The sequence below is a fragment of the Sus scrofa genome, chromosome 5 (genome assembly GCF_000003025.6).
Source record: "Sus scrofa isolate TJ Tabasco breed Duroc chromosome 5, Sscrofa11.1, whole genome shotgun sequence".
In the NCBI taxonomy this organism is placed as follows: Eukaryota; Metazoa; Chordata; class Mammalia; order Artiodactyla; family Suidae; genus Sus; species Sus scrofa.
Window position 1 is genome coordinate 82,228,670 of NC_010447.5, and position 13,856 is coordinate 82,242,525.

Consider the following 13,856-nt stretch of genomic DNA (forward strand, 5'->3'; position numbering starts at 1 on the left):
ATTTAGAAAAAAGTATTTCTCCTATACACTGGCCACATAATATATATATACATATAATATAATATATTTCTAGAACTGCGTGTCTCTCTTCAGACTTCTCCCTTTAGACATTTGAAACTGAATGGGGAAAAAAAAGGTGATCTTTTAGAGTTTCTTTCCTTTAAATAAAAGAGTTTAATTATTTTAAAATTTATGGAATACACTGCCCAAAGAGGGCAATAAGGCAATGAAAGTGGTAGCAAATAAAAGCTCAGTAAAAATTAATTTATTAAACAGAAATGTAGTTTGATTTTATAGATGAAAAGGTGCTGAAACATTTTGATCACAGAACTCCTGGGGTGAAGAAGGGAAGGTAACATGGGGGCGGGAGGACTGAGTTTAGTTTATGTTTCCCTCATTTTGTTTGCACTGGTAATTTGGGGGAAGAGTTTTTCAGTGCTGGCTGTAATTATTAGGCCAAGAGATTTTAGCTGACATAAGCTTGCAACATTCAGTGTGCAGGGAAAACAGGACAAATCAAAGTCAGAATAAGGTTCTCTTCCTGGAGGTATTAGATAAGTGGGAACAGCTTGTTCACTAATTGCACAGATGAAGTCATTTTTGTTGTACCAGTATTAAAGGCTTGACATAAGAATCTTTCAGTTCCATCTTGCTCTGCTGTATAACGCCGGTGACAGGTATTTAAGAACTGCCTGTTCTGTCCGAAAGGTTCTGTGTCTACTGAGTACTATCAGACTGTCTATGTACTTTGAAGCACAGCAAACCATACATGTGGCAGGCACACCTCAGGTTATAATTCTCCCTTTTGGATTTCATAGTCGTCATTTCACTTTTGAAAAAAAAAATTTTTTTCCTCACATTTCAAAGAGTGAATAAGGTTTTGCTTTAAAAAAAAAAAAGAGAGAAAGAGAGACCTCTTTCATTTAAAAACAAAACTTCTTGCTTCCTAAATGCAAAGAGCCTTGCAAAACATAGTAAAATATTTTACATGATGTCTCAGATCCTTCCTTAAGTTATTTTCATTGTATAATCAGTTCCATTTGGTGGAGAATTCAAGAAGTTATTTCACATTCTGTTAAATGCTAACACACACCAAATTTATAGAATCATAGGGGATTGTTGGTGTGAAGCAGGAAGGTTCTGCAAAATTAGGGAAAATTAAGCTAAAGGTCAATATTGTGATCAGATGTTACAATTTCCGCTAGTGCATAAGGGGAGAAAGAAAAAGAATTGGAAGCCCCGAAGTTCAGTGCAAGAATGCCCTTTCTGAACAGTTACTTGTTCTTCACCAGTGGGAAAGCAAAGTGATCCTTCAAGTACTCTGGTTTGAGAATTCACAATTGTTGTGTGATGTTCTAATAGAGATATTGGCTCCAAGCTTTGCGGGAGAGTATTTTGCAATAACCTCTTTAGAAAGTTTGAGTCTACTTGAACATGTCAGACTATAACTTGCCCTCATATGAAAGTAGTTAAAATGGGAGCTTCCCACCTCATCTTTAATGCCTTTTAATAACCCCAAATAATGAACCCTTTCAAGTTTTTTATATTTATATAAAAATTACATAAAATAATTTGTCTTTTTCTTTTTTTTTTTTTTTTTAGGGCTGCACCCACAGCATATGGAAGAACTCAGGCTAGGGGTCAAATTGGAGCTGCAGCCACTGGCCTACACCACAGTCACAGCAACACAGGATCTGACCTACACCACAGCTCATGGCAGTGTTGGATCCTTAACCCACTGAACGAGGCCATGGACCGAACCCCTGTGCTCATGGATACTAGTCAGGTTTTTTTTACTGCTGAGCCACAACATGAACTCCCTAAAATAATGTTTATAATATGCAAACTGTCCAGAACACCATGGCTGTTAAAACAGGGCCATTAAGCCCTACAGGTGCACTAATCTCCATGGAAACATTGAAAAGCAGATAAACAATTCTGGATAATAGATAAGAATACATTAATCTGTTTATTACATTTTAAATTTCTCCCTAGGGTACATGTCAACCGCTTCCCTACAAGGAAAATGTTCAGGGGAGATAGAACTAGTTTATTTTTGCAATATAAAATAACACTGAACTTTTTGTAGTAGCTCTGTCCAATAGAATGCTAACATGAGCTATATAAAATTATTTTAAATATTCTTATAGGCTTAGTTCCAAAAGTAAATTTATTTTAATAATGTATTTTATTTAGTCCAATAAATATAAAATATTATCAACATATATACAATAAAAAGTATGTTTTACATTATTTTTCATAGGAAGTCTTTGAAATCTACTGTGTATTTTATACTCACAGAAAATCTGAATTTGAACTAGCTATATTTCAAATGCTTAATAGCCACACATGCCTAGTGGCTACCTTGTTGGACGTTATCAATGCTATAGGGTAGTACATATTCACTGTATTTAAAAAAAGAATAGTCTCCTGGAGTTCCTGTCGTGGCTCAGTGGTTAACAAATCTGACTAGGAACCATGAGGTTGCGGGTTCAGTCCCTGGCCTAGCTCAGTGGGTTAAGGATCTGGCATTTCCGTGAGCTGTGGTGTAGGTCACAGACTTGGCTCGGATCCCATGTTGTGGTAGCTGTGGCGAAGGCCGGCGGCTACAGCTCTGATTAGACCCCTAGCCTGGGAACCTCCATGTGCCACTGGTACGGCCCTAGAAAAGACCAAAAAAAAAAAAAACAAAAAACAAAAAGTAAAAATAAAAATAAAAAAGAGTAGTCTCTACGATGGAGATCTCCTGCAGTTTCCCCTTGAACTTTTTAGAAGCTACATTGGCCTTCCAAGGATTTGGCATGTTTCTGTACAGACTGATTATGCCTCAGGGTGCTCTGAATGCTAGAAGAAAGCAGGTCCACCAGAAGCTGGTGGTATTTTGCTTCCCTATATCTTCTGTATCAACATGTGCCCCAAGCCAAAGATAAACCTTGCTTCTGGCTATAGTATTAATCTTCTAGATCCTTCTCTTCAGGACATTTGTCCCAGCAACTACTGCTAAAGCTGATTTGAATCCAAGAGGAGGCTCATCCAATTCTGATGAACCAAAAACTGTTGTCAACCCCAACAACCTATCAGCTAGCACACATTGAGCATCTGTTATAGGCTAGGCACTAGCTTGGTTCATAACCTCATTTACTCAGATCCTCAGTTGCTTTCAGGAACACCTTAGTAGCCTCATTTCTGCCTCTATTCCTCAATCCTTAAATATCCTCCATAGATCCACTCAGAATTTGCTTGAATATATCTGATTATTCTGCCTCCCCAGTGGACCACTGAGATGGTTACCCACTGTTAAAAAGTGCAAATTTTAGTGTTGAATATGAAGCCCACTCCCCCTTCCTGCCCCATCCTATTTCTCAAGCTACAACTTTACCTTTCCTTGATTGCAGGCCTCTCTCTCCTTCTCTCCACACGTGCTCCAGCCAAATGGCCTCATGCCATCCCCTGACGATGCCATACCATTCCTTCATGACAGGTTTATATGCACAGCTTCCTTTGCCTAGAATGCACTTTTCCCTCCTGTTTACATGTCAGAAGCCTACTCTTCCATTCTATAAAATCCAATTTAGTATTCTAGCTTCCCTACTTGTTCTTGTTCCATGGACATGCTGCCTGCTAATCTGAAAACACCTTTGTTTCTGATGGCAAGTCAAGATCCATCTGCTGTTTGGGGGAAGTTTTCTCAATGTGTTTGTTTTCTTGTTCGATGTCTGGTTTCACATAGGAGCTGCTACTAATCCATGAGTAACTCCAGTAATGCTCAAACTTTACATAGCATTAATCTTAATAAGACAAATAAAAATAGAAGTTTTTTTTTAAAGGGGGCACTTAAAGTTATTTGAAAACAATTTTTAATATAGTCATGTCAAAAAGAACTAAAAATAAGATGTTGACCTTTAATTCCTTTTTATGAGCTGAGTCCACATGAGCACTCATTTGTTATTTGTTATCCCTTTAGTGTTTTTCGGGGCAGGTTCCCATTTATTCTTTTTACAGCAGAGCTATCAACAATTCACTCTCACACCTCAGCATGTCCCAAGTCGGACTCATCACCATCCTTTTAAACCTGTTCTTTTGGACTCTTCAAGTTCATTCTGGAAAGGGCATCACTTGGATTTCCCAATGTGTCCTTCTCCATTTCTCCTGACAATGAATAAGTTGCTGCATCCTCTTATTCTACCTCTGCAGTGTCTCTGACAATCATCCCTCTCAGCTATTCTCACTGCCAACATCCTAGTTCAGGCTCATGTTGCTTTCCACCTGTACCCTTGGAATCACCTCCAGCCCTGTTGCCCTTTAACTCCTAAATTCCAACATTTAGCAAGATTTCTAAAGCCCAGCTCTAAGCATGTCACCTCCCAGCTCAGACACCCTCAGTTCCTCCCCATCACCTAATAAACAATGTCCAAATTCTTTAGTCTGACATTCAAGGCCCACCCATGCTCTGACCCAAATATAATCTTATAATTTGATCTCCTTCTACTCCCCTACATGTACTTCAGCCAAAATGTACTAATTGTCCCCCAAATACACCCTCCCCATCCTAGCATCTGGCCTTTGCCTGTGGTGTTTTTGTCTCTTCCCACTTCCCTAATTTCTTGCTGAATGCTTCAAGTCCCAGTCAAAACCACTACCTCTTCCACGAAATCCTTCTGGATTTCCTAGCAGGAGGTAATCTTTTGGTCTTTGTACATTATTTGTATTTTTGTTATGATCCTTACTATAGCTTACATTGTAAGCTTGTTTATATATGTATCTGTGTCAGTGTCTTATATCTGCTTAGGTTATAAAGTTCATTTCATTGATTCAACAAATATTTATTGAGTACCTATTATATGCTAGTGCAAAACCGAAAACAGCAAGCTGGACATAGAATATCCATTTTAGACAACCATCCTACAGCCCTTGTATGCATGTTGCACTTTGTAAGCATTCAGTGATTGCTTGTCGAACACATGATTGAATTCCTAATCTATCTGAAAAATGCATGTCTAGAAAGTTTTATTTTCAGACCAGAAAATTAAAAATAGGAATTAAATTTAAAAGGCTTCAGAGAAGCTTAACTAGGAGTTCATACCATATATGTGTTTGTTTCTTGTACACTTTAGCCATGGGGACCTTGGCAGGTCCTCACATAGAGCCCTTCGCTCTCAGTTTACACACATCTTTAACAATAATAATCATGACAACAACCACAGGAAGATTGAGAATTTGATTTCCAAGCTCATTTCAGATGAGAAGCAGCAAATTAGGAACAGGGAGTAGAAATGGCACAATCAGTCACCCTGGCATCAATGGGACTGACAATCCAGCAGCAAGGGAGGACCCAGAAAAGCTAAAAAACAAATGACAATTAAAAAAAAAAAAAAAAAACCAGCAATCTGCAGCCATTTAGAATAGGGACAAACAGTTCTACATAACTCCAAAGGCCTGAGGTGTTATAGCACAATGCTACTTTCAATGACAACCTCGAGTCATCAAGCTGGATTATGTTTATAATGCACTTTTAGAAGGCAGGAACGATTACTATATTGGAAATGTTTCCATCCAAGATAATTAAAACTCTTGGTGTTTAAAAGGATAAATCCTCAGCCGTCTAGTAAACTCACTTATCCAGAATGACTCTCTCCCACCCTCACCCGCAGGCTCTGGAGCCAGGGTTTTATTGTTCTTCCTTGCATTTGATTCATTTGCCTCAGAACATCCGTTGGCTCTCAGCATCTAGTTCAGTTTTCATTCAGTAAGTTTTATTCCCATTTTATTTGCACAACACTTGACAAGAGCCATTGGAGGACACAAGAGATTTAAAAAGTCTGGACCCTAGGATTGCCTTGGAGATGTTTGATATCTAGTCGAGCATATAAGACCTACATCCTTGAACCAACATAAGGACACCATAGAAAAATGCAGCTAAGTGTATTGTGAAACAAGTTTTGCAATAAAGGACCATTTGATAAAGGACCAGGGCTAATCACGATTTCCAGAAGTGGATGATTTGGGGTAAGGAAAATAGCACAAAGAGGAGAGCAAACCAGAGGCAAGAAAGCAAATTGTGTGTAGGCAATGGTCAAGACCAGCCTGGCAGACTGGGGCTGAGGGCCCTGCTTGGGAATAATAGATAAGTTTAAATCATTTTCACCATTTTGTACAAATTCCTGTCTTCCTTTTAAGGTCATATCTTAGCCTGCCCAGGCTGCCATAACAAAATACCATACCCTGGGTGGCTTAAAAAAAAAAAGAAATTTGTTTTCACAGTTCTAGAGGCTTGGAAGTCCAAGGTCAGGGTATAGCTGATTGGGTTTCTGATGAGAGCTGCTTCCTGGCTCACGGACATCCACCTTATTGCTGTGTCCTCACATGGGAGAGAGAGAGAGAGAGTGCAAGTTCTTTGGTTTCTTTTCTTTTAAGGACACTAATCCCCTCATGAAGGGCCCACTCTCAGGACCTCATCTACTCTTGTCAGCTTCCCAGATCCCCATCTCCAAATACCATCACCTTGGAGGTTATGCCTTAAACACACACATTTGTTTAGAGTAAGGTGTTATGGGTGGGGACACAACATTCAGTCTATATCAGGTAGTATAATGTAAATCCTTGCATCTTTTGAAATGCTCAAAGACCAAGTTTGAAATGCAAATTGGTACTTTGTCTTCAATTATGTCATTTTACTAGAAAGTATATGTAACATCTAGTTGCAAGCTGCAAAGCTGACTTAATTTGCTTTCTATACATTCATTTTACAAAAAAAAAAAAAATCATAGAAAACGTAGAGTGTTTCTTTGGTAAGAAGCTCTGGAAGGGTTCTGCTTCTAGAAGACATCATCCACTGTGTCTGAAGCTTTGAGTGATGGTTAACAGCTTCATGAGTAATTTAGTATAAACAAACAAACAATGAGCTGAAACTTTCTACAATTTGTTAACTGGTAAAGGCTGGAGATTTATCAGCATGTTAAAATGAGGTTTGAATAACTCAGCTTTTACTGTTCTCACTAGACTGTAAGCTCTGGGAGGGTGAGTGTTTTCCCCAGTATCTAGACCATCACCTGCCATGGAAATGGAACTTAGTATTAAGTGAAAAAATAAATAAACTATTGAATGCAAGACATTAACTTGTTAACATTTGACTAAAATAAAATCATATACTTCTCAAGATTAACTTAGCCCGAAATAGCTGAGATGCTTATGATTGGTGGATTATACCTGTTTAACGAAGTAACAGAAAACCACAAAATCAGGGATTTTAAACTGTTTTTTTCACAGACATGTTCGTTGTAAATCCAATACACGTATCCTGTTGAATTGGCTGCTTTATGTAATTGAGAGCCAATTTCAGTGTTCACGTGACAATGAAAATCTCAAGCTTAAATTTATTAAAATGTTGCCTTGGCAGAACACCAGTTCTCTTAATAGCAAAATATGGAGAGAAAGGATATTAGTCTCCAAAGATTTGAGTTTGACTTTGAAAGTAAATTGATGTTGTTCTTTAAAAGATCAATCAAGGGTTCCCGTTGTGGCTCAGCAGAAACAAATCTGACCAGTAATCATGAGGTTGCAGGTTCGATCCCTGGCTTCGCTCAGTGGGTCAAGGATCTGGTGTCTCCTTGAGCTGTGGTGTAGGTTGCAGAGTCAGCTCAGATCCTGTGTTGCTGTGCCTGTGGCGTAGGCCGGCAGCTGTAGCTCCAATTCCACCCCTAGCCTGGAAACCTCTGTATGCCGTGGGTGTGCCCCTAAAAAGCAATAAATAAACAAATAAAAATTTAAAAATAAAAGATCATTTATAAGGAGACATACTGTGGAGCCGTGGACTATAAAGCAATTTAAATGAAAAATACTCCAAAGGACAGAGAATCAAAATCTCAGTATGGAAAAAAAAAAAAAAAGAAAGAAAAAGTTTCAGTATGGTATTTGGTTGGAAGGCCCAGGGATCAAAATATTTAAGTGAGCAATTTAAATCCCGAGTAGTTGCTAATGCACCAAATCTGATAGCCCCTAATCTAGACATACTTCAATAATTTGCTAAATACACTAGAATATGGAACAGAAGAACTGTATATTCAACCAGATGGATCCCAGAAAAGGAGATTTCATCATTTCTAATAACCATCCTATCATTTATTTGGCACATATTCGGTATCTTTCCAGCATTATGTCAAGTGCCATACAGACTTGTCTAATTCTTACAAAACACTCAGTGACAAAACTAAGGCTTAAAAATGGGTGAAGTGAAGTACCCCACATCAACAAGCCCATAAATGGCAAAGGCAAGATCTTAATCTTTGCTATTGACCACTCTGTTTAGTTTCACTGCTCCTCAAAAGGTGGTCCTTGAGCTGGGAACATCAATATCACCTAGGAACTTATCGGAAATCAAAGTCCCAAACCCCACACAGACTTACTGAATCAGAATCACTAATTACGGGACATAGGGATGTTTTAACTAGCATACCAGGAGATTCTAATGCATACTGAAGTTTGAGAAGTACATCTCCATTTTACTCTTATTTCTCCATACTTTGACAAATATGTGTATTTCACTTTGCCAGTGCAGTCTCACAAAACCCAGAAAATTAATATCCTATCCTTGACTTTGATTGAAGTATGTGAACGATAGTCACTAGACTAGCAACCTTAATTCCCACAAGTAGACTATATTAAATGAGCCCCAAGGAAAACACCCCAATGGCATCATTATCCATCCAAAATATGAACAAGGGCTACAGTGATTGGAATTCTTTCAAGACCTGACTGCACATATTGATTTAGGATTAAAACAGTAATCACTTAGCTCATTCTAAGCTTTAAGAGATAAAATAGATTTTTAATATAAGCCCAGAAATGAGTATCTTGCCAAGAGGGCAAGAATAACCATCCAGTGTGCTGTGACAAAAGTGAAATATAATATATGAAAATGGCAATCTGAATTCCAATCTATTGCTATGAATGCTTGTCTTGCCAGATAATGAAATGTATTGACATTACTGCTGAGCTGTCATTGGCATGTTACACAGACATTGAGATTTTCTAAGAAAAGTTACTGGAAGTCATTCAAATATTTATAATGGTGCAATCGGTGAACTGGAGATTTTCTCTTTCAAAAAAAATTTTGTTCCAAACTCCTTGATGAGAAAATATTTGGAGTAAAGTGCAGTGGATTTATATACAAATTTATATGATGGAAATTGATTTTTGTTTCCCTGGGAATTTAAGAATCTTTTTAATAGTTGAGAGCTGGTGTACAGCTGCAAGAGGTTGGCTTAATACAGAGCCAATATTTATGCTTTCTTGATAGAACAAATGAGAATTCTCCCTCTGTTTTCTGTCTTTCTTATGTTGAAAGCCTGGCAACACTGGGATATAATACTTGCTTCTTCAAAATATTTCTAAATTGTTCACTGTTTTGTATTTAATCTTGAAGCTGCTTTATTTATAATATTACTAAAACTCAAAGAAACCCATATGGTGGAAGAGAATGGAGAAATTTTGCGATTTCACTGTTTTATTCTTCTTTAATAGAATTTATGTGAAATTGAAAATTGTTCAAGTTGGTGTTTTTATTTCCAAGGACTGTGTCCATGCCTTGCAACTGGATGTCTTAAATGGACATGTAAACTACGGTACACAATAAATTTTATGGCTGGTGTATAATCCTTCAGAAATTGCCCTCTTTCTAATAGGTAAGTGAAGGTTTATGTAGATATTTATTATCTCTATATTTAAATAAAGCAAATGCAGCCTTGCAAAAATACAAACACATTTTTGTCCAAATGCGGAGTCAGCACTATCACGGCCAGCAGCCTCTGCTTGTTAATAATTCCTAGGTTCTCACTAGCATTACTTATTTATTCCTGTCACTTTCTCATTTGCCTGCTATACTGAGAACCTACTAAGGGCTTGTATTATGCTTGTGTTTTACCTGAACATCATGTGTACAGGTGCAGTACTCTGACGTATGGTAAGTACTCAAGAAATTATGACCTGTGTACAACTGCTGAAAACACAATTTGTCTGTAGACAAAGTATTTTATGCTTCTTGGTTCCTAGGTGTCCCAGAGTTTTGACATTATGTGTACCATCTTTTAGCATGCATAGCAGGAATCCAACCGGACAGTGTAATTTAATGGTTAAAATCATGGACAGTGGTACCAAACAACTTTGGTACAACCCTTGTTCTACCTATGCTTACTACCTCTGTGACCTTGAAACAGACGTTTTAGCTTCCTGTGCTTCCATTTCCTATCTCATAGGGCTGTTGGTGGAGATTAACTCAGAGAATGCTTGGGAAAGCGTTTGACGTGGGGTGGATGGTCAGTATATGGTAGCCATCATTGTTATTCTCTGGGCCCTTTTCATCACCTGTAAATGGAAGCAGTAGAGAAACAAACGTTATGGAATTTCTGTTATAGGGAAGGCTAGAAGCTCCAAGAGGTCAAGAACCACATATGTCTTTTCTCTATTGGATCCTCGCACATAGCATAGATGCCTGCCATGCGAATAAAAATTTAAGTGAATATATAAATGAAATATGTATATATGAAGCATTTGGCATGTGCCCGAGACATAGCAAGTGTTCGATAAATGAGGGTTGTTTGTAGGCTCCTTTAATAGAGCTTTAGTTCAAACTTGACCTCTGTCCATAATACTGAAAAGTCTTTAGTGGAGGAGTTCCCATCATGGCACAGTGGAAACGAGTCTGACTAGGAACCATGAGGTTTCGGGTTTGATCCCTGGCCTGGCTCAGTGGCTTAAGGATCCCGTGTTGCTGTGGCTGTGATGTAGGCCAGCAGCTTCAGCTCCAATTAGACCCCTAGCCTGGGAACCTCCGTATGCCACAGGTGTGGCCTAAAAAGACAAAAAAAGGACAAAAAAAAAAAAAAAAAAAAGACAAGTCTTTCGTGGAAAGTCTTCACTCCCTAAGACCGCCAGGAAACTCTACCCAGTGGCATTGTGGAATAACTCCTTAGGCCTTGATTAGAAAGAGTTAGACAACTATACGGCAACAAGTTTGACAATCTGGAAGAAATGGACAATTTTCTAGAATCTTACAGCCTGCCAAAACTGAATCAAAAAGAAACAGACCAACTGAACAAACCGATCACTAGAAATGAAATTGAAGAGGTCATAAAATTCCTCCCTACAAATAAAAGTCCAGGACCAGATGGCTTCACAGGTGAATTCTATCAAACATATAAAGAGGAATTGGTGCCCATCCTCCTTAAACTCTTTCAAAAGGTTGAAGAAAAAGGAATACTCCCAAAGACATTCTATGATGCCACCATCACCCTCATTCCAAAACCAGGCAGAGATACCACCAAAAAAGAAAACTATCGGCCAATATCATTGATGAATATAGATGCAAAAATTCTCAACAAAATCTTAGCCAACCGAATCCAACAACATATCAAAAAAATTATACACCATGACCAGGTTGGGTTCATCCCAGGTTCACAAGGATGGTTCAACATATGCAAATCAATCAGCATCATACACCACATTAACAAAAAAAAAGTCAAAAATCATATGATCATCTCAATAGACGCAGAAAAAGCATTCGACAAAGTCCAACATCCATTCATGATCAAGACCCTCGCCAAACTGGGTATAGAGGGAACAATCCTGAATATAATCAAAGCCATTTATGATAAACCCACAGCAGATATAATACTCAGTGGGGAAAAACTGAAAGCCTTCTCACTCAAATCTGGAACAAGACAGGGATGCCCACTCTCACCACTGCTCTTTAACATAGTTTTGGAAGTCCTAGCCACAGCAATTAGACAAACAAAAGAAATAAAAGGCATCCATATAGGAAGAGAAGAGATAAAACTGTCACTGTATGCAGATGACATGATACTCTACATAGAAAACCCTAAGGACTCCACCCAAAAACTACTTGAACTGATTAATAAATTCAGCATAGTAGCAGGATATAAGATTAACATTCAGAAGTCAGTTGCATTTCTGTATACCAGCAATGAAATATTAGAAAAGGAATACAAAAACACGATACCTTTTAAAATTGCACCTCACAAAATCAAATACCTTGGAATACACCTGACCAAAGAGGTAAAGGACCTATATGCCAAGAACTACAAAACTTTAATCAAAGAAATCAAAGAAGATGGAAAGATATTCCATGTTCCTGGATTGGGAAAATCAATATTGTAAAAATGGCCATACTACCCAAAGCAATCTACAGATTCAATGCAATCCCTATCAAATTACCCATGACATTTTTCACAGAACTAGAACAAACAATCCAAACATTTATATGGAACAACAAAAGACCCAGAATCGCCAAAGCAATCCTGAGAAACAAAAACCAAGCAGGAGGCATAACTCTCCCAGACTTCAAGAAATATCTCAAAGCCACAGTCATCAAAACAGTGTGGTACTGGTATCAAGACAGACAGACAGACCAATGAAACAGAATAGAGAACCCGGAAATAAACTCTGACACTTATGGTCAATTAATCTTTGACAAGGGAGGCAAGAACATAAAATGGGAAAAAGAAAGTCTATTCAGCAAGCATTGCTGGGAAACCTGGACAGCTGCATGCAAAGCAATGAAACTAGAACACACCCTCACACCATGCACAAAAATAAACTCCAAATGGCTGAAAGACTTAAATATACGACAGGACACCATCAAACTCCTAGAAGAAAACATAGGCAAAACACTCTCTGACATCAACATTGTGAATATTTTCTTAGGTCAGTCTCCCAAAGCAATAGAAATTAGAGCAAAAATAAACCCATGGGACCTCATCAAACTGAAAAGCTTTTGCACAGCAAAGGAAACCAAAAAGAAAACAAAAAGACAACTTACAGAATGGGAGAAAATAGTTTCAAATGATGCAATGGACAAGGGCTTAATCTCTAGAATATATAAACAACTTATACAACCCAACAGCAAAAAAGCCAATCACCCAACGGAAAAATGGGCAAAAGACCTGAATAGACATTTCTCCAAAGAAGATGTACAGATGGCCAGCAAACACATGAAAAAATGCTCAACATCGCTGATTATAAGAGAAATGCAAATCAAAACTACCATGAGATACCACCTCACACCAGTCAGAATAGCCATAATTAATAAATCCACAAATAACAAGTGCTGGAGGGGGTGTGGAGAAAAGGGAACCCTCCTGCACTGTTGGTGGGAATGTAAACTGGTACAGCCGCTATGGAGAACAGTTTGGAGATACCTTAGAAATCTATACATAGAACTTCCATATGACCCCGTAATCCCACTCTTGGGCATATATCCGGACAAAACTCTACTTAAAAGAGACACATGCACCTGCATGTTCATTGCAGCACTATTCACAATAGCCAGGACATGGAAACAACCCAAATGTCCATCGACAGATGACTGGATGTAAATATACACAATGTGGTGTAAATATACACAATGGAATACTACTCAGCCATAAAAAGAATGACATAATGCCATTTGCACCAACATGGATGGAACTAGAGAATCTCATCCTGAGTGAAATGAGCCAGAAAGACAAAGACAAATACCATATGATATCACTTATAACTGGAATCTAATATCCAGCAGAAATGAACATCTCCTCAGAAAAGAAAATCATGGACTTGAAGAAAAGACTTGTGGCTGCCTGATGGGAGGGGGAGGGAGTGGGAGGGATCGGGAGCTTGGGGTTATCAGACACAGCTTAGAATAGATTTACAAGGAGATCCTGCTGAATAGCATTGAGAACTTTGTCTAGATACTCATGTTGCAACAGAAGAAAGGGTGGGGAAAAAATGTAATTGTAATGTATACATGTAAGGATAACTTGATCCCCTTGCTGTACAGTGGGAAAATAAAAAAAAAAAAATAAAAA

The 13,856-nt window shown here is 38.1% G+C and overlaps 1 protein-coding gene across 1 annotated transcript in view; it reads left to right on the forward strand.

Moving 5' to 3' along the window:
• WASHC3 (WASH complex subunit 3) overlaps positions 1–13,856 on the forward strand; it is a 104,300-nt gene that overhangs the window by 73,417 nt on the left and 17,027 nt on the right. Inside the window, exon 10 of the transcript XR_002344197.1 lies at positions 9,569–9,680. The gene's annotated coding sequence lies outside the window, so the exon portion shown is untranslated. The remainder of the gene's footprint in view (positions 1–9,568; positions 9,681–13,856) is intronic.